The sequence below is a fragment of the Macrobrachium rosenbergii genome, chromosome 51 (genome assembly GCF_040412425.1).
Source record: "Macrobrachium rosenbergii isolate ZJJX-2024 chromosome 51, ASM4041242v1, whole genome shotgun sequence".
Classification (NCBI taxonomy): Eukaryota; Metazoa; Arthropoda; class Malacostraca; order Decapoda; family Palaemonidae; genus Macrobrachium; species Macrobrachium rosenbergii.
This window is the reverse complement of record NC_089791.1, coordinates 43,487,907-43,511,382: the sequence shown is the minus strand read 5'-3', so window position 1 is coordinate 43,511,382 and position 23,476 is coordinate 43,487,907. Positions and strand designations below refer to the sequence as shown.

General features: G+C 37.1%; 2 long non-coding RNA genes across 4 annotated transcripts in view; one reads left to right on the top strand and one right to left on the bottom strand.

Moving 5' to 3' along the window:
• Positions 1 to 15,116, bottom strand: part of LOC136833545 (uncharacterized) — a 112,891-nt gene extending 97,775 nt beyond the window's left edge. For 2 of the 3 annotated variants that reach the window (XR_010851497.1, XR_010851499.1), the window contains exons 1-3: positions 15,026 to 15,116; positions 10,194 to 10,304; positions 9,246 to 9,352 (exon numbers count right to left, since the gene is read on the bottom strand). This is a non-coding gene — a long non-coding RNA (uncharacterized lncRNA). Of the gene's footprint in view, positions 1 to 9,245; positions 9,353 to 10,193; positions 10,305 to 10,527; positions 10,762 to 15,025 lie in introns of those variants that run through there. The other variant, XR_010851498.1, reaches the window with a different exon arrangement.
• A 6,650-nt stretch (positions 15,117 to 21,766) lies between these two features.
• On the top strand, positions 21,767 to 23,149 carry LOC136833544 (uncharacterized). Its single transcript, XR_010851496.1, has 3 exons — positions 21,767 to 21,987; positions 22,294 to 22,367; positions 22,877 to 23,149. It is a non-coding gene; the product is annotated as an uncharacterized lncRNA (long non-coding RNA).
• The last annotated feature ends 327 nt before the right edge of the window (positions 23,150 to 23,476 follow it).

Below are 23,476 nucleotides of genomic sequence, written 5' to 3'. Positions count from 1 at the left end.
GATTACTATGAACGTTGATACTTGAAACGACAGAAAAAAATATAAATACACTTTGATTACTTATTTGTGAAATTATTACTCCGAAATTTATTCAATGTGCCAATTTTTTTTTATCTTTTGTAAAGTATTGTTTGTTTTCGTATTAAACACAAAACAATTCTCATTACCGACACTTCAACAAAGATATTTTTATACTTCCTTTAATAAATGCATAGGCCAACTTATTATCATTGAAAACCTTTCAGAACACTGATCCTTTAAAAAATAACTTTATAGGAAACCGTCATTCCCAGCAAAATTTCAGAGAGCTTTCGACAAACAACGTCCTAATTTTGTGTTGACGAACAACTACCAAATTTTGTGTTGATGAACAACTCCTAATTTCTTGTTGACGAACAACTTCCTATTATCGTGTTGACGAACAACTACCTAATTTTGTGCTGATGAACAACTACCTACTTTTGTGTAGCTGAACAACTTCCTAATTTTGTGTTGATGAACAACTTCCTAATTTCTTGTCGACGAACAACTTCCTAATAACGTGTTGACGAACAACTACCTAATTTAGTGCTGATGAACAACTACCTAATTTTGTGTTGATGAACAACTTCCTAATTTCTTGTTGACGAACAACTTCCAAATTTCGTGTTGACGAACAACCACCTAATTTTGTTTTGACGAACAACTACCTAATTTTGTGTTGACGAGCAACTTCCAAATTTCTTGTTGACGAACAACTACCTAATTTTGTGTTGACGAACAACTACCTAATTTTGTGTTGACAAACAACTACCTAATTTTGTGTTGATGAACAACTTCCTAATTTCGTGTTGACGAACAACTACCTAATTTTGTGTTGACGAACAACTACTTAATTTTGTGTTGACGAAAAACTTCATAATTTCGTGTTGACGAACAACTACCTAATTTTGTGTTGACGAACAACTACCTAATTTTGTGTAGACAAACAACTACCTAATTTTGTGTTGACAAACAACTACCTAATTTTGTGTTGATGAACAACTACCTAATTTTGTGTTGACAAACAACTACCTAATTTTGTGTTGATGAACAACTACCTAATTTCGTGTTGACGAACAACTACCTAATTTTGTGTTGACAAACAACTACCTAATTTTGTGTTGACGAACAACTACCTAATTTTGTGTTGATAAACAACTACCTAATTTTGTGTTGATGAACAACTTCCTAATTTCGTGTTGACGAACTACCACCTAATTTTGTGTTGACGAACTACCACCTAATTTTGTGTTGACGAACAACTTCATAATTTCGTGTTGACGAACAACTACCTAATTTGGTGTTGACGAACAACTACCTAATTTGGTGTTGACAAACAACTACATAATTTTGTGTTGACGAACAACTACCAATTTTGTGTTGATGAACATTTACCTAATTTTGTGTTGATGAACAACTTCCTAATTTCTTGTTGACGAACAACTTCCTAATTTCTTGTTGACGAACAACTTCCTAGTATCGTGCTGACGAATAACTACCTAATTTTGTGCTGATGAACAACTACCTAATTTTGTGTTGATGAACAACTTCCTAATTTCTTGTTGAAGAACAACGTCCTAATTTCGTGTTGACGAACAACTACCTAATTTTGTGTTGATGAACTACCACCTGATTTTGTGTTGACGAACAACTACCTAATTTTATGTTGATGAACTACAACCTGATTTTGTGTTGACGAACAACTACCTAATTTTGTTGACGAAAACTACCTTATTTTGTGTTGCTGACGAACAACTACCTAATTTTGTGTTGACGAACAACTTCTAATTTCGTGTTGAGGAACAACTACCTGATTTTGTGTTGATGAACAACTACCTAATTTGTGTTGATGACCAACTACCTAATTTCGTGTTGACGAACAACTTCCTAATTTCGTGTTGACGAATAGCTATCTATTTCATGTTGACGAGCAACTACCTAATTTCCTGTTGACGAACAACTACTTATTTCATGTTGATGAACAACCAACTAATTTCTTGTTGACGAACAACTACCCAGTTTCGTGTTGACGAACAACTACCTAATTTCGTGTTGATGAACAACTACCTAATTTTGTGTTGATGAACAACTACCTAATTTCGCGTTGACGAACAACCACCTAATCTCTTGTTGATAAACAAGTGCCTAATTTCGTGTTGACGAACAATTACCTAATTTCCCGTTGAGGAACTACCTAATTTCTTGTTGTCGAACAACAATCTAATTTCATGTTGACGAACTACCTAATTTCTTGTTGATGAACTACAATCTAATTTCATGTTGACGAACTACCTAATTTCTTGTTGACAACTACCAAATTTCGTGTTGACGAACAACTTCCTAAATTCGTGTTGACGAACAACTACCTCATTTCGTGTTGACGAACAACTTCCTAATTTCGTGTTGACAACGCGGGCCGTCATTTCCATTCAAGACCACACATGGGCAGAATAAGGGAAACCAATTTCGATTTTTCCCCTACGTCATAATTTTCCCTAGGGTTGTGAATGGTCCTCTAATGTGGTGATGAAAGGGGATCATTCATTTCCTTTTCCTGCTTAAAGCTGCGAGTCATTTTCTCCGTGGGCGCTATGTCATTGTCAGCTTTTGACTGTGGGTAATGCTGCCGTCATATATCATTACCGCGGCCTCCGAATGGGTCTAGCGTGTGCGAGTCTATACCTGTCATTAGGAATGACACTTTTTTTATTGTTTTTCCGTTTTATTTGTACTTGAATAACGAAGTACTTTTATCACATTCAATAACGACGTTTGAAGTTTGTTTTTGCCTGTGCTTCAAGCTTTGTGTGCGCGAGCGTAATGCTAATTTTGATTAAATTTTAAATGTAGCAACGATTTCCATACGAATGTACTGCTAAAACAATTATCTCTCTGTCCTTAACAAATAAAAGATACTAAAAACATTTCATAAATCACCAAATCTAAATTTGTACGAAGAAAGTGACTTTAAAACCAAAATTTGTACGAAGAAAGTGACTTTAGAAGCAAAGTTGGGATATAAAAAATGGGTCATTTATCATATCCTATTTGTCGAAAATGAAGTGAACTACTGAATATGAATGAAAATAGGAGGAAATTCCTGAGACGTGTTGTTTGCAATTCACATGTCAGAGTAAAAAAGGGGTTGGAAGAATGGGAAATATACACACACATATATATAATGTATGTATTTATATGTGTGTGTGTAACATATATACATATATATATATATATATATATATATATATATATATATATATATATATATATATATAATGCTATATATATATATATATATATATATATATATATATATATACTCTCTTTCTTTCATATATATATCTTATGTATGTATGTATGTATGTATGTATATGTATCATAACAGGAGAGAGGTCTGTTTCGTAACTAAATATACGAGAATCATAGGTCATTTACAGGCTGTACAGCTGGTTGCATGAATGTCAATGCTCATCACGACAAGCAAAGGAGACACCTGGTTTCTCAACTATGTAATAGCGTTAACGTCCTTGTTTTGCAAACGACAAGTTGTTGGCAACGCTGCCTGTGAAACAGAGTCGCCAAACACGTGGACGACAGGTGGCAAAAGGCAAGTTTACCAAATGACAAAGCACAGTTAATTAACAGTATTACTGCACTGTCGAGTGGCCAGATGTCTCCTTCAGCTCACCGGGATGTGAACTGATATCCGTGCAGCCAGCTTTACAATACGACATCAGAAAGCTGAGTTTGCTGTGTGAAGGCAGCCAAATCAGTCTAGTAGCTTTGTCTTGCTCTCTCGTTTGAGGGTATGCCTGAAATACAACCAGTCTGCCAGATTTTCCAGTTAACATTTTTCCCCACTGGAACAAAAATCATAAAATGATAAAATAATTTAAATTGATTTGCCGTGGTTTGGGAGAGCATCTGGCGTTGTTTTGAAATGCCCGACTTTCTTCATTAAATGTCCTATTTTATCTCCCCACCGATGGAGTAATTATAATAATGAGGAACTATGAGGCAATCCTTGTTTTGCTTCAATTTATTAGCCTGGCTGAAGCTAAGTTAGTCTTGGTCAATTTCTGAGTCATTATTTATCTTCAAAAGTCAAACCACTATACCTGCAATACGTTCGTTTGTGCTCTCATTACAGCGATACTGCTTTCGCAAAATTATATTTTCTCAAAATATCTCTCACTGACGAAAATGAATTCGGTAGAGCCCCGTTCGAGATTTTAGGTATTCGTTATCATGTCGACTTGTCTTTCCTCTGTTTTCAAATGGGATAACACAGTTCATTCCAACAACAAAAACACCCAACTCGAGATTTTATTGTGGTATGCAGTCTGTTTCAACACTGTGAGATGTTGCTGAGAGGATAGGAGAAAAAAATAATACGACAGAAAAAGTTAACAAGTTTTCGTAGTTTTACTCACTGAGCTGGATTAACAACCTCCTAGGGCTGGGATGTACTCGCGTGGCTAAGAACCAATTGGTTACCTGCAACGGAGCAGCTTATTTGGACTGAAAATTTTGGAACGAATGCCAACAGAAATAAATTCTCTAATTCTTCATCAGCCGGCCGAGACTTCGAATCTCGGGCCAGCGATAACAAACCAACTCCCAACGAGGAACTATGACACGAAAGAGACATGAGAGAAGGGAGAGATAAACAAAAGAATGCAGAGAGAGAGAGAGAGAGAGAGAGAGAGAGAGAGAGAGAGAGAGGAGAGAGAGAGAGAGAAATCCCACTGTCTACAGCATCTTAACATTGGATTAGGTCTCGACTTTTCTTAACTATTGATTAACAGGAAATTCTGTTTCATATGAACATTTTGACTGTAAATAACTAAACCCTACCCATCTGTACGATAGAGCACTCAGTTCTAAATTTTTCTTAACGGAGTTGTAGCCTTCATTATTGTTACCCAAAAATCACACCGTGAAAAAAATACACCTTAAATTCCAAAACGGATATTTTTTCCTTCTGCTCTGGATTAACAAATATATTTTCAACGATAATAAGCACTTTTCGTGTTTAGTACCAGACAAAAGGGAATGCATTCTTGTACGTACGCCTATGTTGATTTTACCTCACACCCGCCTTGCCCACTCATAAACAGCATTTGCTGTGTTTAGTAAGAGACAAAGGGGAATTTATTCTTGTACTTTAACCTGATGGTTTTACTTCACACCAGCCTTGCCTACCCATGACAAGCATTTGCCAAGTTTACGAGACAAAAAGGAAAGCATTCTTGTACGTAGGCCTATGCTGATTTTACCTCACATCAACCTTGCTACTCTTAAATATGGGACAAAAGGGACTGCAATCTTGTACGTAGGCCCAAACTGATTTTACCTCACACCAGCCTTGTCCATTCATAAAAAGCACTTGCTGTGTATGGTTGAACTGAATACGTAACTTAGACCAAAGGCCAAGCACTCGGACCTATGCGGTCATTCAGCGCTGAACGGAAATTGACAGTAAATGGGTTGACAGGTGTAACATGAGGAAAACCTCTCGCAGCTGCACTACAAATCAACTGTTAGGAGGGTGGAAAGTAAGATGGAGCAAGAATATGAATGGAGGTGGTACAAAGACGAAAAGGGTTGTAGCCAGGTCCAAGAAGGGACGCTGCAAAATAACCTTAAGTAATGCCTACAGGGCACCGCTTGAGGTGCACTGACTGCGCTACCCCTACGGGGCAAAGCCCGTTAAAAATGTGGTGCTCCTTTAACAACAATGGAGAAACTAAACTCATAAGACTATGTATTTTGAATGCTTAGCCTGATTAGGCTAACCTGTCGTAGCCTTTCTTCTCTCGGCAAAGTCACAGGGAAAAAGGAGTCAATTTTGGGGAAAAAAAAAAAAAAGTCAACAGGGCTGAAAAAAAAGTAACAGGAAAAAAAGTCACAATTTATGGTGGCCGGTAATCAAGTCACAGGGGAAAAATTCACAATATTTCTTGGGGGTCATTATCTTTTTGATATTTACAGTCTTTCGTTTCTGCTTATACGGAAATCCCCAACGGCCTTGTACTAAACACGCCGCAAAGGTGGATACATACCGGATTAAAAAAAAAATATTCCCCAACGGGCTTGTATTAAACACGCCGTAATGGTGGATACATACCGGTTTAAAAAAATCCCCAACGGGTTTGTACTAAACACGCCGCAAAGGTGGATACATACCAGGTTAAAACCCTTGGGGGTCACTATCTAGGAAAGATTATAGTGACTTTTTACCTCGATTCCTTCTCTCAAATAGTATAATCACAATGATGTATAGCTATTTTTAAACAAATATTCTGTGACAATTTATAGATCGATATACAAAGGGTTTCCATAAAATACACTCAGTCCTTGTCAATAGTGAGTTCTCTAATGTTCTGCATAAATCTTAAAAGAGCTGCTGTTGCACTGCCGTCCCCTCCAAGCGCACTATAGGACTAACACTAGTAGTGTCATATGACGCAGATGGTGCCAATTATTTTCTAATCATTATTCAAACATGCCAAAGTTCAAAAATATAAGTCAATTTTAATTTCAAATCAATGAATTGTCTTTATTGTTATGGTAAGTATAATAGCATACATATAGACAATATATTGTTTATAGATTATATTTTCAGGTGAAGAGAAATGCAGAGGGGGCGCAAGGCAAAAAAGTTTAAGAAATTCCGCGATGATTTCTATTTACTTCCAAGCAATATACAAAAGGTTATTATTTTCAGAGTATAAGAAAAGAAAATCATGAAATCGAAAATTAACAAGTATGCAACATTCGAACTAGGCAAGAGTTTTGCGAGTTTAGCTCCTCGTTGACGAGTCGGTAGGGTTCGGCCAGCACTCTGCTAGGCCCGGAGTTCGAGTCTCCGGCCGACTCAAATGAAGAATTAGAGGAATTTATTTCGGTAATAGAAATTAATTTCTCAGTATAATGTGGTTCGGATTCCACAATAAGCTAGGTCCTGTTGCTAGGTAACCAATTGGTTTCTTAGCCACGTAAAATAAGTCTAATCCTTCGGGCCAGCCTAGAGAGCTGTTACTCAGCTCAGTGGTCTGGTTAAACTAAGGTATACTTAATTTTTTTTTTGCGAGTTGAGACCGAGTCAGTCATGTCTTTTTTCATTTCCGTTACGACATAACGTCTTTAATCAATTATAAAAAAATATGAAGAAAATGACGTAACTGAAACATGTATGCTAGACAATGTTAGCATGAACAAGAGGTCAACTCCTGACAAATTGTAACAAACCTACGCAATGACTCTGAGTCTACAGCCCTGTTTCCTATCATGAAAGTTGTCAGTTATATAAAGGTTATAACAATCGCTACTGAAAAATATTACGCAATCAAATCTTTTGTTATCTACAATACAGTATTTTCATACATTCTAAAGGATGTTTGCATAATATATTTATACTGCCTATAAAAAAATAAAATCTTATATTTGTTAAGAGTGCAGACCACTACTACAGAAGAAATAAAAGTGATCGAAGTTCAGTTTCTGCTGAAGCTCTGAATGGTTGTTCGCGTAGGTTTATCAGCATTTCTTATTGGTACTAGCTTTCATATTATTAAAACCCATGTGTATATGTAGTAACTCAAAATGACAGGTTTCTTATTCAATGTAATTTTTAAATTACTTCCGTGCATAATCCCGTGTCTTATATATAATTAAGGGCTTTGGTAGAGAATGGTAGGAATTAAGTCTGAACACATTCGAATACGATAGAATTATGCGAATGAGCAGCCGACACCATCAGCAATACAGTATTGCCATTACAGGGTGATTAATGAACACAATATACTTCAATGTCAAGACAGCTGACACCAAACTTTTTTATACTTAGTGTCGACGTATCTTTCTTCCTTCCTTTTTCAAGAGAATACATTTCCTTCAACAAATTAAATATAAAAAGTCTATTGCTCAATTAAACAAGGCATACTTATATGCAAAATGGAGAAATTTTAATAAAAACTAAAATTTATTACCTGAACACCAAGAATAACTTTCAAGTGTTCAGGAAGTTTGTACAAATTTATTTGACTTTTCTCAGTTTGTCTTAGTCAACTTATTCATTCTTCTACAAGGTAATTGCTAGTTCAAGCCTCTGCTCAATACTTAGCATTATCATGAATATTGTCTCTCACAACTGCAAATGATAAATAAGTTAGTCTGACTTTGCCTCTAATATTTGAAGTCTCCTCTATATTACACTAACTCTACATCCCTTAGTTTATGTATACCTCGGACTGAGTCAGTCTATTCACGCTAAAATGAGTCTCATAAGTCATATCTGTTGGTGAGTTCTTCAACCAGTTTTCACAAATGATTTTCCGCTAGTTCTCATAACCACTTCCACCAAAACTAAGAACTCGCAACGCTGAATTATTTCTTGGCAAAACTTTTATACTCTTTAATACTCTCCTAGGCTTAAGCTAATTAAAAACCCTGAGCGGTTCTAAGTTAAGTATATCTTAGTTTAACCAGACCACTGAGCTGATTAACAGCTCTCCTAGGGCTGGCCCGAAGGATTAGATTATTTACGTGGCTAAGAACCAACTGGTTTGCCTAAGCAACGGACCTACAGCTTAATTGTGGAACCCAACCACATTATGAGAAATTAATTTCTATCACCAGAAATAAATTCCTCTAATTCTTCATTGGCCGGTCGGCTCTACTTTGACTATCAAGCTAATACGTGAAAAATAGAAGCAGAAAAGCCGATTTTACAGAACATTCCAAAGGCTTTCAGTCGTAAGTGGTTAATACTTATGTCTTATTTGGCAACGTGAGAACGATTCTCAAAATACTACAGAAGCCAACTTACGTTGTCTAGACCATAGTTCAGTAACAAGAAGACTTAAGAGAGATTAACATGCCTTAACACTGCAAGTGTTCACTTGGTCTTACATAAAAGGCTTCGTTCTGGGAATGAAGAGAATACCGGAATATAAAACCACAATTCTCAGCTTGGCTCGGTTACAACGTCAATACCAATTTATCATCAATCATTTATGTAACGCAACTTTTAAAGTCACGATATGCATGACAATCATACTGGATGATTTAAAATACAGTCTAAACTTCACTTTCACTTTACCTTTTCATTCAGTTGCGCAATAACAATGAAGTATGAACAGTGCAAGGAAATGGTGTTAGCTTATTTTTACAGATTACACAGTTATATGTTTTACTTTACTCTTTTGAAATTAACTTACTGGGCTTGCAGACGATGCAAGTAGGTAATCAGGATGGAAATATCGAGGATAATTAGACAGATCCTCGACATCCTAGGACTCCAAGATCGGCATATGACCAGCCAAACCTGCGAAGAGTGAAAATGATTAGTCTCAGTACCCAACTTAATGCACGCTGCCTTGAAAACCTCAAAACTTGAGCAAGTCTTTCTTTGATAAAATACATGCAACCCCACAACCCAGAATAAAGAGTAAATAGAGGAAAGGCTGAGAGCATTTTTATACTACACCATTATCACTAACCCCTTTTACTGATAAGCAAGAGTAAATATTGAAAAAGGCAAATCCTTAAACAGAACGCATTCACAGCCTTGAGTTTCGAATTTTTAAATCCTTTGTACTTCAGCATCTATTACTAAATAGGAAAATTTCTCAACTCTGTTTATATAAAGAAATTTAACAAATTTACTGTACAATTTTCCTGAACTTCATTTTTAACCTTATAACTGGAAATCCATAAGCCTATAAATATTGTTATAAGACTAACTTGTGACTTTGGAAATTATAAACTAATGGAATACAAGAATTGTATAGAAATTGAAATTTTCTTATGTATATTGAATTTATATAATGAAAAAAGTTAACACAACTGTTCAGAATACTTACTTCAAAAACTAGTTTCAAGTTCCAAGATTTGCAAAGACATGCCCACCATAAACTCTTTCAACACGTCAAGCTATATTTACCAGTATTTTATTATTATTATTATTATTATTATTATTATTATTATTATTATTATTATTATTATTATATATATATATTTTGCACAGCCCCCTCCTGACGTACGGTAGACAAAGTTTACCGTACGCCAAGAGCAGATCCTCCCCACTTCAGGGGCTCCGCCCCTGAAGGGGGAGAATAAGCTTGCAGTGTTTGGTTTGGCTATACTAAGCGAGGAACGTTACTTACCCAGCAGTTTAGAATTAAAAAAATGGTCACCAACGAAGTCGCGAGAAAACAGCAAAATCCCCTTCATGCCTGGTGGGACCGAAATTAGGCCTAAGTCTTGCGTCCACAAATCTGTAAAAGTATGAGAACAACTTCAGCGTATTTAAAAAATCAAATCGCACATAAATGAAAAGTACTTAACCTGAAAATGAAGATGGTATGAGAATAAACCTGTGAATTTAATCAAAATATGACTTGACTAATTAGTCTATACTCTAAATACAGGCAAATCAAAAACTTTAAACATACATCACTGTCCAGCAACTGCTAAAATTACTAGCTGAACGACCCCTACCCAGAACACGCGGTGAACTCGACGACGCACAGACCGCAAGCGAATACACCATCTACTTGATCCAACCCATTATAACTCGAGATTATCACCACCACAAGACAGCTTACGAATATCTCTGTCAGTGTTATTTCAACAACGCTTCCCCCTCACAAGCCTAGGACGTCGACGACGACAGCCAGAATGTATGTTTCCCAACACACTGGCCCTGGGCTGGAGCCTTTTCACGAGCAAATGGTATTCGACAACCCCACTAATCGGAAAGACAGTGGTTACAGCGTTTGCCGGTATATTTATATACGCTTTTCTAGTATTTAAAAGTAAAGAAGAAGAAAATATATGACAAAATATGAAAAAAATAAGCCAATACAGACATTACTCCTACTTTGTTGCACATATTTTATATATCTTACATATATTTTGAACACAAACAGATACTTCACGTAAGTTAAAATTTGTCATAATCAGAATCACATGTGGAACCGATGAAAATATGTTACTGTTATTTTAATAAACTGCATCGCGCCGAGCAAAGCAATCATCTGAGTACCACGGTCATTAAGCAGTAAACTGCAATACTGTTTACTTGTGTTTATTCCCTGCAAAGCGCTGATAGTTATAATTTATTTCCACTTCGGGCTGAAGCCGGCTGAAGCTGGGCGCAATTCAGATAGCTCGCTATGCTACGAAGCCAATGCACAGAAACATCGTAAAATGCCTTTGAGTATCTAGCCAGACACACTAGAGGAGGGAAAAGGAAAATTATGGGGAAACCAAAGTGAGAAAACTTTCCAATAGGTATTTTTAAGCACTCTGAAATTTCATCAGCTCAATTACGTATATTTTATTTTCAATAATATACTATTATGACTACTAGCACTATTTTTGTTATTGTTTCTAGTATTTTAGTATTAAATAACTTCAATTGAAAGTACAAACTGTTTGGCCTTTTCCCTTTCAACTGTAAAATTTTGAAATCAACGATAAAGTACTCGCCACTCAGATATGGTTATGTTTTTTCTAATATGATTAATACGTTGACACTGCTCCTCTCAGAGTTATAAGATGAATTATCTATTTTTTATACTTAAGAATGTTGAGTTCTGACAAACTGCAAATCACCAGCTAGATTGTGTGGGTAAGTGGGCTACCCTAACTTTGGAACGGGAATATAAAATTTAGACCAAATGCCATGCACTGGGACCTATGAGGTAATTCAACGCCGGAAGGGAAATTGAAAGTAAAGAAGGGTTTAAAGGTTTACCAGGAGAAAAACCTTGCAGTTGCACTGTGAAATAATTTTTAGGAGAGGGTGAAAATTAAGATGGAACAGAGGTATGGTAAAAGGAATGAAAGAGATTGCAGCTAGGTGCCAAAAGCATGCCACAAAGAACCTTAAGTATTGTCTACAGTGCACCACGCAAAAGAGATTGCAGCTGTGGGCCAAAGGCACCCCACAAAGAACCTTAAGTAATGTCTAGTGTACCACGTGAGGTACACTGATAGCACTATCAACTCTAGATACTGTCTTGGTAGCCAATTTTCTGCTGCAGAAGTGGCCAAGTTTTAGTAAGTCTTCAGAGCAGGCCTGTACAAAGGTACCAAGGTTAAATTTTTTGGCTTAACTGTATTGCAATGGAAGTAAATTAAGGAACAGAAGTGAGATGATAATACCAAATTCTAATAGGCCTAATAATATCAAAAATAAATTATAAAACACTTGTTTCTCTTAAAAATGTTCATGGTTTTTTCTAAATCAACTGACAAGTTGATATTAAACTGCCCACTATGTTATGTGACATGTTACCACATTTTTTACTCTCTAAAACAGTGTCTCTTTTTCAAAGCATTAGAATGTAGAAACCAATTTTTATGCTTCAGAATGTAGTTCCAGTATAAGAAATCATCTGGTCTGGGATAAATCAGGTTTTTTGTGTTAATTTTTTTCCATCAACTGACCAATAATGCCTGATTTAGATTAAAGTAAGAAAATTTAATGTTTGGTTGTTCGGTAAAGTTTTACCATAAACCGTATTTGTATTTTAGAGCTGAAAATATGATTTCTCAGTGTTTTAGTGTGAGTTTTGAATGTTCTGAATGTGATTAAGGTAAGGTTTACTAAAGGTTTTTAAAGCAGCATCACACACTAAGCAAGTAAGGGTTTGGCAATGTGTTTACATTAATGAGGGACCAGGTGAGGACCTGGCACCTTATGTTAGGTTAGTTTGCAATCCCTATTATTTGAATTTACACTGACCTAAGTTAGGTTAGGTGGAGTCCGGGTGAGGAAAAGTCCTCCCCAACAAGGTAAGGGCCTGGCACCCTAGAACAGGTTAGCTGTGGGGTAAAGGGGTGAAGTGCTGCACCCCATGGGCTAGATAAGGACCTAGCACCTTAGGTTAGATTAGGCGGGGGTCCAATACACCCCCACTCGGTGAAAACTGAGTCTACTACGTTAGGTTAGGTTGGGAGGTCCAGGGGTGACAAAGCTCCATGATTAAGTAAGGACCCAGCCCCAAAACTAAGTTAAATCCACCCTAGTATTTCACTCATTCTCATCCAATACCACAATGGTCCCGTGGCATATAAATATAAGCAGCGCTCCCACAGTCCCCTTAATTGTAGGACATAAAGGGCTCCAGTATCTCAAACTTCTCACTTGCTAAAAAATGAACCTCAGAAATGTTCAAAATAAACAGTAAAACACAAAACAAAAAACAAAATTTTCAATTCCAAAAGTAAAAATTCACCCCTTAGACTTTCAGTTCTACGGGAAATGACTGTTATACCTATTACAACCCACTAGGTCTAGGTTAAATTAGGTTTTAGATTAAGCTAGTCTTGTGCTGGGACAGGCTGTTGATATACTGTAGCCCATAAATCATGTTAAGATTGAGGGTGCCCTAACCAGGTTAGGACCTAGCGGCCTAGGTTCGATGTACCCCCACTAGGTGAAAACTTAACCCACTAAGCTAGGTTAGTTTGGGAGGGCCAGGGGTGTGCCAAAGCTCCCCAACTAGGTAAGACCCAGCCCCTTGAGTGCATTAAACTGAAATCTAAAAATCTGCGCCAAATGCTAGGACCTCTGAGATCATTCAGTGCTGAAAATAACACTGAAACCATTGTTAGGAGAGAGTGGAAAGTAAGATGGAAGAAAACGAATATGAATGGAGGTATAGTATAAATGGAATGAAAGGGGTTGCAGCTAGGGGCCAAAAGATGCTGCAAAGAACTCAATTAATGCCTACAGTGCACCACATGAAGTACACTGATGGTACTAACCCCTATGGAGTAGGCTAAAGCCAACCTAGTATTTAATTCATTCTGAGTATTCCTCCACCCAACAACCCACTTTTCCACTGTAGTACACTGCTTATAAAGGACATAAAGGGCTCCTGCATCTCAAGAACCCCAGAAATGTTCAAAATACACTGTAAAACATTAGAAAATCATCTTTCCAACTCCCAAATGTGATAATGCATTAAAGTAAATATTCACCGAATACACTTTCATTTCTGTAGGAAATGACTGGTTTACCTATTACAACCCACTAGTTCTACGTCAAGTTGGGCTTTAGGTTAAGCTAGCCTAATGCTGGCATGGGGTCTTTCTCTAGGCTACTGAAGCCTGTAACTCAGTTAGATGGGCAGATGCCCCAACCAGACATGGACCTAGTAACCCTGGTTACTTTGGGGAAAGTTAGGTCATTCCAGTACCTTTCTCCTTAATTTACGGCATTCCAGGTAAGAATCATGGGGTGGTGGGCAACCTTTAAGGGTCCAGCACCCTACGTAAAGCAGAGTTTGCACGCATTCCTGTAACTTTCTTTGCTGTGTTTTCATGCTTTATAAATTTTTAGGCGATTGTAAGGTTTGACATGCACGAGATATGAATTTTTCTTAACTGACCATGTTACGATATATGTGCTTCCCACCTTCCTGAATTATGTCTTGCAATCTGCGCTAGCCTCGTCTCCTCCCAACCTAAAAACACTATAGTTACTCACATGGGTCTCCCATATTTACTTGATATAGGGGGATACATGATTATGCGATTCTTTTTTAACCTTTCTGGATGGTTTTGAGGGGTTGCCTCGTTTTTCAAGCACATCCATATGCTAATAAACGTTCTGGTTTATTTGATTAACATAGGCCTAGGCTACACAGAACTTCAAGGGGACCTGTACTGTAGAAAGGCCGTTTTTACGGCACGGGACCAAAATTCATTGTATTATAATTTTATTTAAGACTTATTTCCCATTTAAGCATTGAGACTTTTCTGATCATTAACAAAATGAAATGAGTGTTACCCTAGGAACAATGAACATACCTGCTTGGCCTACAATCGAAAAAAAAATGACAGTTTCTGTTACGTCCATTGCGATCTCATAAACCTTCGACAATAATCTATTTGAATGATGAAATAACCAATATATATTTGCTTCTACAAAACAACAACTATATAGTAATGAGGATCGGTAACCAAACGTTCATTAAGTTACCTAAAGAGTCAGTTGGAGGGGTATCATGGATCACCGTTTCGAAAGGTTGGAATCATTCACACTAAGTCATCCACAGCAAAAGACTGTTTACAAATTTTGTGTGGTGATTACTCGGTAGGGGGCAACACCTTACAGATCGAGAGCATGCCATTTAAGCTGCGCGCCATCAAAGTAACTGCCTTTAGCTAATAAAATCCTGGCTTTAAAAGCAAACATTACTTTCTTTTTAGTTTATTAAATGTAATAATTTTATGATTGCTCTTGATGATGATTCGGATATCAGTAGCTTGATCTGCCCAAGAAGCAAAGCTACATGGTTGGTAATGACTTAACATATGCATCATTGGCAACAACAACAAAAATTCATTTCCAATATCTATTATGCCATTAAATCTACAGCGCAGAGAGAGAGAGAGAGAGAGAGAGAGAGAGAGAGAGAGAGAGAGGAAAAGAAGCTAAGGACTGAAAGGGAAGGGTGGGTCCTCCCTTCCTGCCCTATGCCCCATCTCCCCTTCCTACCTCTCACAGAGAGAAGGAGAGAGAGAATGAGACAGAGAAAGGAAGAAAGAAGGAGAAGGAGAGAGAGACAGAGCGGAAAAGAAGCTAAGGACTGAAAGGGAGAGTGGGACCTCCCTTCCTGCCCTGTGCCCCTTCTCCTCTCCCTATCCCTCACAGAGAGAAGGGGAGAGAGAAAAAGACAGAGAAAGAAAGAAAGAAGGAGAAAGAGAAAGATAGATACAAAGAGAGAGAGAGAGAGGAAAAGAAGGTCAGGACTGAAAGGGAGGGGTGGGATATCCCTTCCTGATCTGTACCCCTTCTCCTCTTCTTACCTCTCACAGAGAGGAAGAGAGCGAGAGAACGAGACAGAGAAAGGAAGAAATAAGGAGAGAGAGAGAGAGAGAAAGGAAAAGAAGCTAAGGACTGAAAGGGAAGAGTAGGACCTCCCTTCATGCCCCGTGCCCCTTCTCCTCTTCCTACCTCTCGCAGAGAGAAAGAGACGGAGAAAGGAAGAAAGAAGGAGAAAGAGAAAGAGAGAGGAGATGAAGCCAAGGGACTGAAAAAGGGAGGGGTGGATCTCCCTTCTCCTTGTGCCCTTCCTCCTCCTGCCTCCTCACAGAGAGAAGGAGATAGAGAAAGAGACAGAGAAAGGAAGAAAGAAGGAGAAAGAGAGAGAGGAAAGAAGCTAACACTGAAAGGAGTGGGAGGGACATCCCGTCCTGCCCGGTGCCCCTTCTCTTCTTCCTACCTCTCACAGAGAGAAGGAGATAGAGGAAAAGACAGAGAAAGGAAGAAAGACGGAGAAGAGAGAGAAAGAGAAAGGCGATGAAGCTAAGGACTGAAAGGGAGGGGTGGGACCTCCCTTCCTTCCCTGTGCCCCTTCCCCTCCTCCTACCTCTCACAGAGAGAAGGAGATAGAGAAAAGACAGAGAAAGGAAGAAAGAAGAGAAGAGAGAGAGAGAGAGAGAGAGAGAGAGAGAGAGAGAGAGAGAGAGAGAGAGAGAAAAGAAGCTAAGGACTGAAAGGGAGCAAAGATTAGAAATTAATATTTTCTGTCAATTCTTTCTTCTCATTTAAACTACTCATCTGTTAATAAAATTTTCAACATTATGACCTAACGGACCAAGGGGTGGTCTAATATATATATATATATATATATATATATATATATATATATATATATATATATATATATATATATATCACTAAACTTTCGACACTTGTATTCATTTATAATTAGTAAGGCATGTTCGTCATTTATGTGCTTAGCTTCACTGAGGCTGAATTGCTGATCGTAAAATACTTTCTCATTATAATTAATGACAGGAAATTCTTTATTTAAAGTTATTAGGACGGTAATTGGTTATTATCTCCCAAGACTATTATATTATAAACAGCTTTAACCTATCTCTTCAGTATTCCTAAATGAGCTCCACCGAAGCTCGTAAGTTATATAACATATGAAATATATATATATATATATATATATATATATATATATATATATATATGCTGTATATATATATATATATATATATATATATATATATATATATTTATAGTATATGTATATCTGACTTGACAACTTATATAACTTGTTATTCTTACTTGGCATTGATGTTCCAACCTCTCCTCCTGGCGCCGCCTGCCCCCGCCCCGAACCACCAGCAAAGAAACAAGACGGCAGAACTGCGCCATTGGTATCCAAGATGAAATCAACTCTTAAGATGAAGAATCTCATTACGACGAGAAACCACACTTTTGAGATAGCCATTTAAAGGGGTTTTGCCAGATTTAATCCTCCTATAATGACTTCATCAGAAAAAACTCCTTTGGTTCAGTGTTTCCTTTCTGTCTGGCAATCGGAGGATTAATGTTTGACAAAGTTTTCTTTCGGTCTCTTTCCCATTAAACCTCTCCTGGCGACATGACCGTCTCACTTTAGTCAACCCACGTAATTGCATTTCACAAAATTAATAATAATAATAATAATAATAATAATAATAATAACACACATAATAATAATAATAATAATATATAAAACGGTAGGTATTTGTAATTTAATTTGTAACACAGATGGTCATCGGATAATGAGGTTTACGTTCATTTAACACAAAATCTTAAACAGAAAAAGCTAAACAACAATTTACTTCATATAGGCTACTACACGTACTGGACAGTCGAGAAATCACTTAAATATTGTCAAAATTTCGGCTAACAATAATTAGTTTATTGATCTTATGTTGGGAGACACAAATAGCATAAAATCATTCTCCATCTTTTAAGGTAAAAACTTATAGAATATATAAGACGTTTGTTCAAGGCACGATAATTGAAACGGCAAGGAAAAGCTAAATTAACATTTTCTTAACATTCCCTTGGAATCTGTGATCTTGCAGGCATCGTTAGGACCTCTGGCCTGCGACATCACGTGTCTAGGGGTCTCGTATTTATTTATCATATATTACTGTGTCCCCTAAATTATTAGATAGTCAGGTTTTAATAAGTAATCCGAAGCAAATGACCCTAAAAGCTGATGCTGCATTACTGACGTACGGTAATCGACAATGAATAATCGAGTAACCTCTGGCAACTGTGATCACGCGGAGTGGCAGGTTTCTCAACCCAGGAAAGACCTGCCTTAAACACTGATGAAGTTCAAAGGCCACGAGTTGCTTTTCTTTGTTACGGAGTTGGAAGTTGTTCGAAGTTCATGGCACCATCTGCAGGGTCTTTAATCGGAATCAAGTGGAAATGGCGAGCCAGAAATATCATATTTGCTTCTTTTTCCTTTACCTTTCATTTTAAAACCATCTGAATGTTATTGTAACGGATCAGAAACAGGTTGAAATTTCTTGAGTCTAATTTTAATGTAGACTTAGACGACCTTTGTTTTTCAAATGTTCTGTTAGGTTAGCTTCAACTAATCAATTTATATTTAAGCTCAACTTTATTCAGATGAATCTTCTCTTACTTTTCATCAAAACTGTATATTATCTATGTAAATAACAGAAGAAAATCAAGATCTAAAGAATAGACCTTCGAAGGACATCCCCTACTGAACCAAGAAATATCTACAGTTCGTAAGTTCATCGATATATTTGTGATCAGGCTCTCTCCCTCATTTGACTGTTCTCTTGATACAAAGTCATAATTATCTCTCTCTCATATAGTATATAGATAGTTGTATATATATATATAATTATATATATATATATATATATATATATATATATATATATATATATATATATATAGAGAGAGAGAGAGAGAGAGAGAGAGAGAGAGAGAGAGAGAGAGAGAGAGAGAGAGAGAGAGAGAGAGAGAACATTAACACTCCTAGTCTAGTCAGATAAAACTGCTCATGTGAAAATGAATGATCTGGAGACTGTATGGGTGAAGGGGTTCTAGAAAGCAAGTGGCCGCGTGGGACCAATAACATCAATTTTGTCTGTCTGTTTTTAACGTTTTCAACAAGCTCCGTCAGTTTAAAAAGAAATGCAGATGTCTAGCGTTTTCTCGTACAGAATATTAGAGTAACTACTCAATAAATCTACATGATAATTCAAAAACTGCTCGAGGGCTAAAGTTTAAATTCGCTAATTTGATCATCAGCTATAACAACCCAGAATCAATACAGTTACAACGTACGTTTACATCACGTTAAAAAAGCGATTTGTAGTGTCATTTCACCGGAATACGAGAGGAGAGCTTTGTGTAAAAGTATACAAGAGGGAACAGCCCATACCTATTACACACACACGTTTTTGCTGATGAGTTGCTTCGTAACGATATTTTAAATAACCTTTTTACTCATCCTAATTCTGTTTTTAGTCATTCTGTCGCATTTTAAAACCTGTTGGGACTAGCTGTGCCGGATACCGCTTTCATTTTCCAATGATGAATTATATAAGCTGGTTGATAGTTTGGCTATGGGCTCGCCGCTCGAAGCCTCCTGGAGGGGCGCATGCGTGACAAATTCCCTCTCAGTTACCTTGCCAACTCCAGTCATTCCAACCTCAGGTTTACACTTGAAAGAGAAGAGGGAAATCACCTGCTGTTTCTTGACGTTCTGGTCTCCAGGCATAACAATAATTTTACTGCCTCTGTTTCTAGAAAAAAGTCTTTATCAACGGGATTAGCTACCGGTATTTACAGTTATTGCTTTTATCATTTTAGGATTAATTCTGTTGCTGCTCTCTTTCACAGGGTGCTTTCCCTCACCTCTTGCTGGAAGGCTTTTCATGACGAAGTTACTTTTCTCTCAGGAGACATTAAACACAACTGTTTAAAAGTTAGTTTGTCATGCTGTCAATAAAATACTAAAGAAGTTTTTCACAAAAGGTAAAACTCACGCGGCACCAAACCTTTACGTTTATGCCAAGGTCCCATTCTGTCATGACATCCATTTTAGATTTACCACCATCATTTCACAACATTCTGGTACTTTGCAAGGTAAAGTTGTTTCTTTAACCCCGTGACGATTGGCTCGGTTTTTAAAATGATCGGCTCTTTGCTATGATGTGATTTAGATGGATTCGTGCTCTAAGTGTAACTCGGGGATTTATGTTGGATCCATTCGGAGACCTCCAGATAGTAAGTATACCTTAGTTTAATTAGACCACTGAGCTGATTAACAGCTCCTAGGCTGGCCCGAAGGATTAGACTTACTTATGGCTAAGAACCAATTGTTTACCTAACAACGGACCTACAGCTTATTGTGTGAACCAAACCACATTATACCGAGAAATGAATTTATCACCAGAAATAAATTCTCTAATTCTTCATTGGTCGTGGCTGAGACTCGGAACTCGGGTCCAGCAGAGTGCCAACTGAGTACGATATCGACCTGGTCCAAGGAGAACTTAGGAGACTTTGGAGGTACGCCTGTAGGGGGTTGCTGCTGTCAGTGCACTTTTTCATGCGGTGTACTGTAGGCATTACTTTAGGTTCTTTGCAGCGTCCTTGGCCCTAGCAACCCTTCGTTACTTTTACTGCACCTTTCATTAGCTTTCTTCCATCTATTTTCCAATCTCCCAACAATTAATTCATAGTGCTACAGGAGGTTTTCTTTCCCTGTTGTAATCTTTCAAAACCTTTTACTGCATCTGTTTCAGCGCTGAATGACCTCATAGTTTCATGTGTTTGGCCTCTGGCCTAAATTCTGCATTTAATTCAGTTCTAGTGGTACGAATAGATTCTCACAGAAGGAGCGGGGTTGGGGGCTGAGGAATGGGATACGTTTTCGAACTGGGGATAAGATTTCCAACCCCAGAGATTCTAATATCAAAAATCATTCAAAAGTTTGTAAAACTTCTATTGAAAACAGAAATTTCTGTAGAACTGGACGAACTTCTAGCCAACTCGAACTACCAATACTCGAATCTTTAACGATACTTCTTGCTCCGAGATTAAACAATCAGACTTCGGCTGTTCCGCTATATCTGACGTAATAATAAATATATATTTTTTTTTATTTCATATTCATCTACATTCGTGTCATACTGACCGGTTGGCTCATACCCTTAACTAATATTTTAAATTGTGATTCTAACTTCTTAGTGACTTAAAAGTTGTGCTTTTTTTTCATTAGTCTTAATTTATTTCACGGTATTTTGCAAGTCCTTTGTTCAAACTTTGGTCGATTTTCGCTTTTTTATATTCTGACTTTAACTTTGTGTTTGAGTTTTTTTGTGAATTTTATTATTTTTTGTTATATCTTAGGTCTAGAACCCCAGATGATGTAATCAGGGTTTACGAAATGTTGAAAATGATTATGCAAAAACTATTTAAGATTATATATATATATATATATATATATATATATATATATATATATATATATATATATATATATATATATATATATATTAGTTATTATGCTTTGACTCGAGATATGATTTATTACCAGGAAGCAAATCGTCTGAGGGCACTGGGCTATCTGTTCTTGCTGTGAAAATTATTCTTCATAATATATTTGCTTAAAATTGCTATTTGAATGCAACAGTATCTGAATTAAGATCCTTTATCTATATTTTTAGTTTTCTTTAACAAGCAAAATTACAAATACGTTCCATCATATCGGTCTGTGCTCATACTGAATATGAATGACCTATTTACTTTTGCCGTTATCTTGCCTTTTCTAATGCTTTACCTATTTGGACGATTAATAATTATTTATCACCTTCCCGTATAATAATATTCGCATTTAGGCAAAGAAACCAAGCTGTGTGTGTACGATACAGCTCTATCTAGCGGTTGTTTGACAAACTGCTGCAGTCCTTAGGACTTTTTTGCGAGAAGCTTCCCATCCGCTATCGTCCTTGGCGCGGGTAAACCTTTCGGTAGAAGTACAGACTAAACGCTATTCAGTCAGTTTGGACCTTGAAGTGGTGTAGTGCGAGCTGATCAGTCAGCGCCTCAGCGGCCCCGTGGCGGTTACTGAATGTACTGGACCATTTGTTGTACGTAACATTTTTCATCCTTTTTTTAATCGGCTTTTTTGTCATTTAGTTTAGTTTCTATGGAAGTATTTTTACTATACCGTTAATATTTCGTCGTTATACTGGTGCTGTTGATCACTGTAGCTTTTCTTTACGTTGATGTAGGTTAAGTTCCGGATTAGATGTTTGACATAGAAAAATTTACAACTTTTTATAAGGTTTTGTTTCAATGTTTCTTTATAGTGTTTTCACAAGTTCAGGTAGGCCAAGGTTCGTAACGAGGCCTTTTAACTTTAAGAATGTTTATTTTGACGTTACTTTTTTCAGGATTTCGTGGGTTCGATGTGTTCAGGCGCCATGGAGGAGTTCGTTGGTGACTATTTTTCATTGTAAACCACAGGGTAAGTAACAATACTCTTGGTGTAACGAAACCAAATGTAAAGTTTCCTCCTTCGGGTGGAGCCCGAATGGGGAGGACTCCTCGGCGCACAGTGAACTTTCTGCCGTACGTCAGAGGCAGGGCGGCTTGCACTCCTAAATTTTAAAGGAAAAATCAAATCACTTGGTAAGTGAGCCGTTTTTTATAAGTGTTCCTTGGTAATTGAGTCATTTACTAATTAAAACTTCTAAAGTAGCTGGTTCCGACTTGATTAGAAGTCCAATTTTGCTAGTGATTTCAGTATTTGGAGGTTCTATAGAGTTCTTTATCTTGTAAACTACACTTTGCTAGTGATTTCAGTATTTGGAGGTACTATCGTGCTCTTTATCTTGTAAAGTACATTTTTCCTCACGAGTATTCTTTAAGGAAATGAACTTGCCCTCAGCATGACGATTTGTTTTAAAGAAACGTTGATCAGAAACTACTTGACCAAAGACTTTAGATTTTGGCTGATACTGGAATCTTTGACAGGTTTCGTTGGTCTGGAGGTGATCTGCTACGATTGGTCCTTAGCCAGCATCCACCAAGGTGTTTATGCTTGACGTTACTCTACTGGTTATCAGGTCGGGAGAGTTGTGAGCGTGGTAGCAGTTTGGGAACTTTGGTTACTATAAGAGTTCTTTGAATCATCTGCTTGCCAGAAATTGCGGAGTTAGTATTGACTAGTCATTTGAGGGGATGAATCAATTTTAAAACCTTCTCATGTTTAACCAGAGCTGGAATAAAATTCTGCAATGAATTAAAGCTAATTTTCTGACTTTACTTCAATCAGCGTACGCATTTGTATGCATTTTAATTTAGTTCAAGCTGAAGTTATTTGATGTTGTAAAAAAATAAAAGCTCAGAACCAGTAATGAGCCGTCTTTAGGCATGGCCTTTGGAGACTTAATTTTTGCTAAGAATTTAGCTGCATTATGTTCAATAAGGACTAAGAATTTTAGCTGTATGTACAAGAGATTTTGATTCGTAATTTTAGTGTATAGCTGGTTTCGCGTAATGGCTAGTCCACTTTACCAAGGTAGGTTTTTTAGTAGAGGCATAGCTTGTCTCGATTCTCGATGTGGTTCCGGA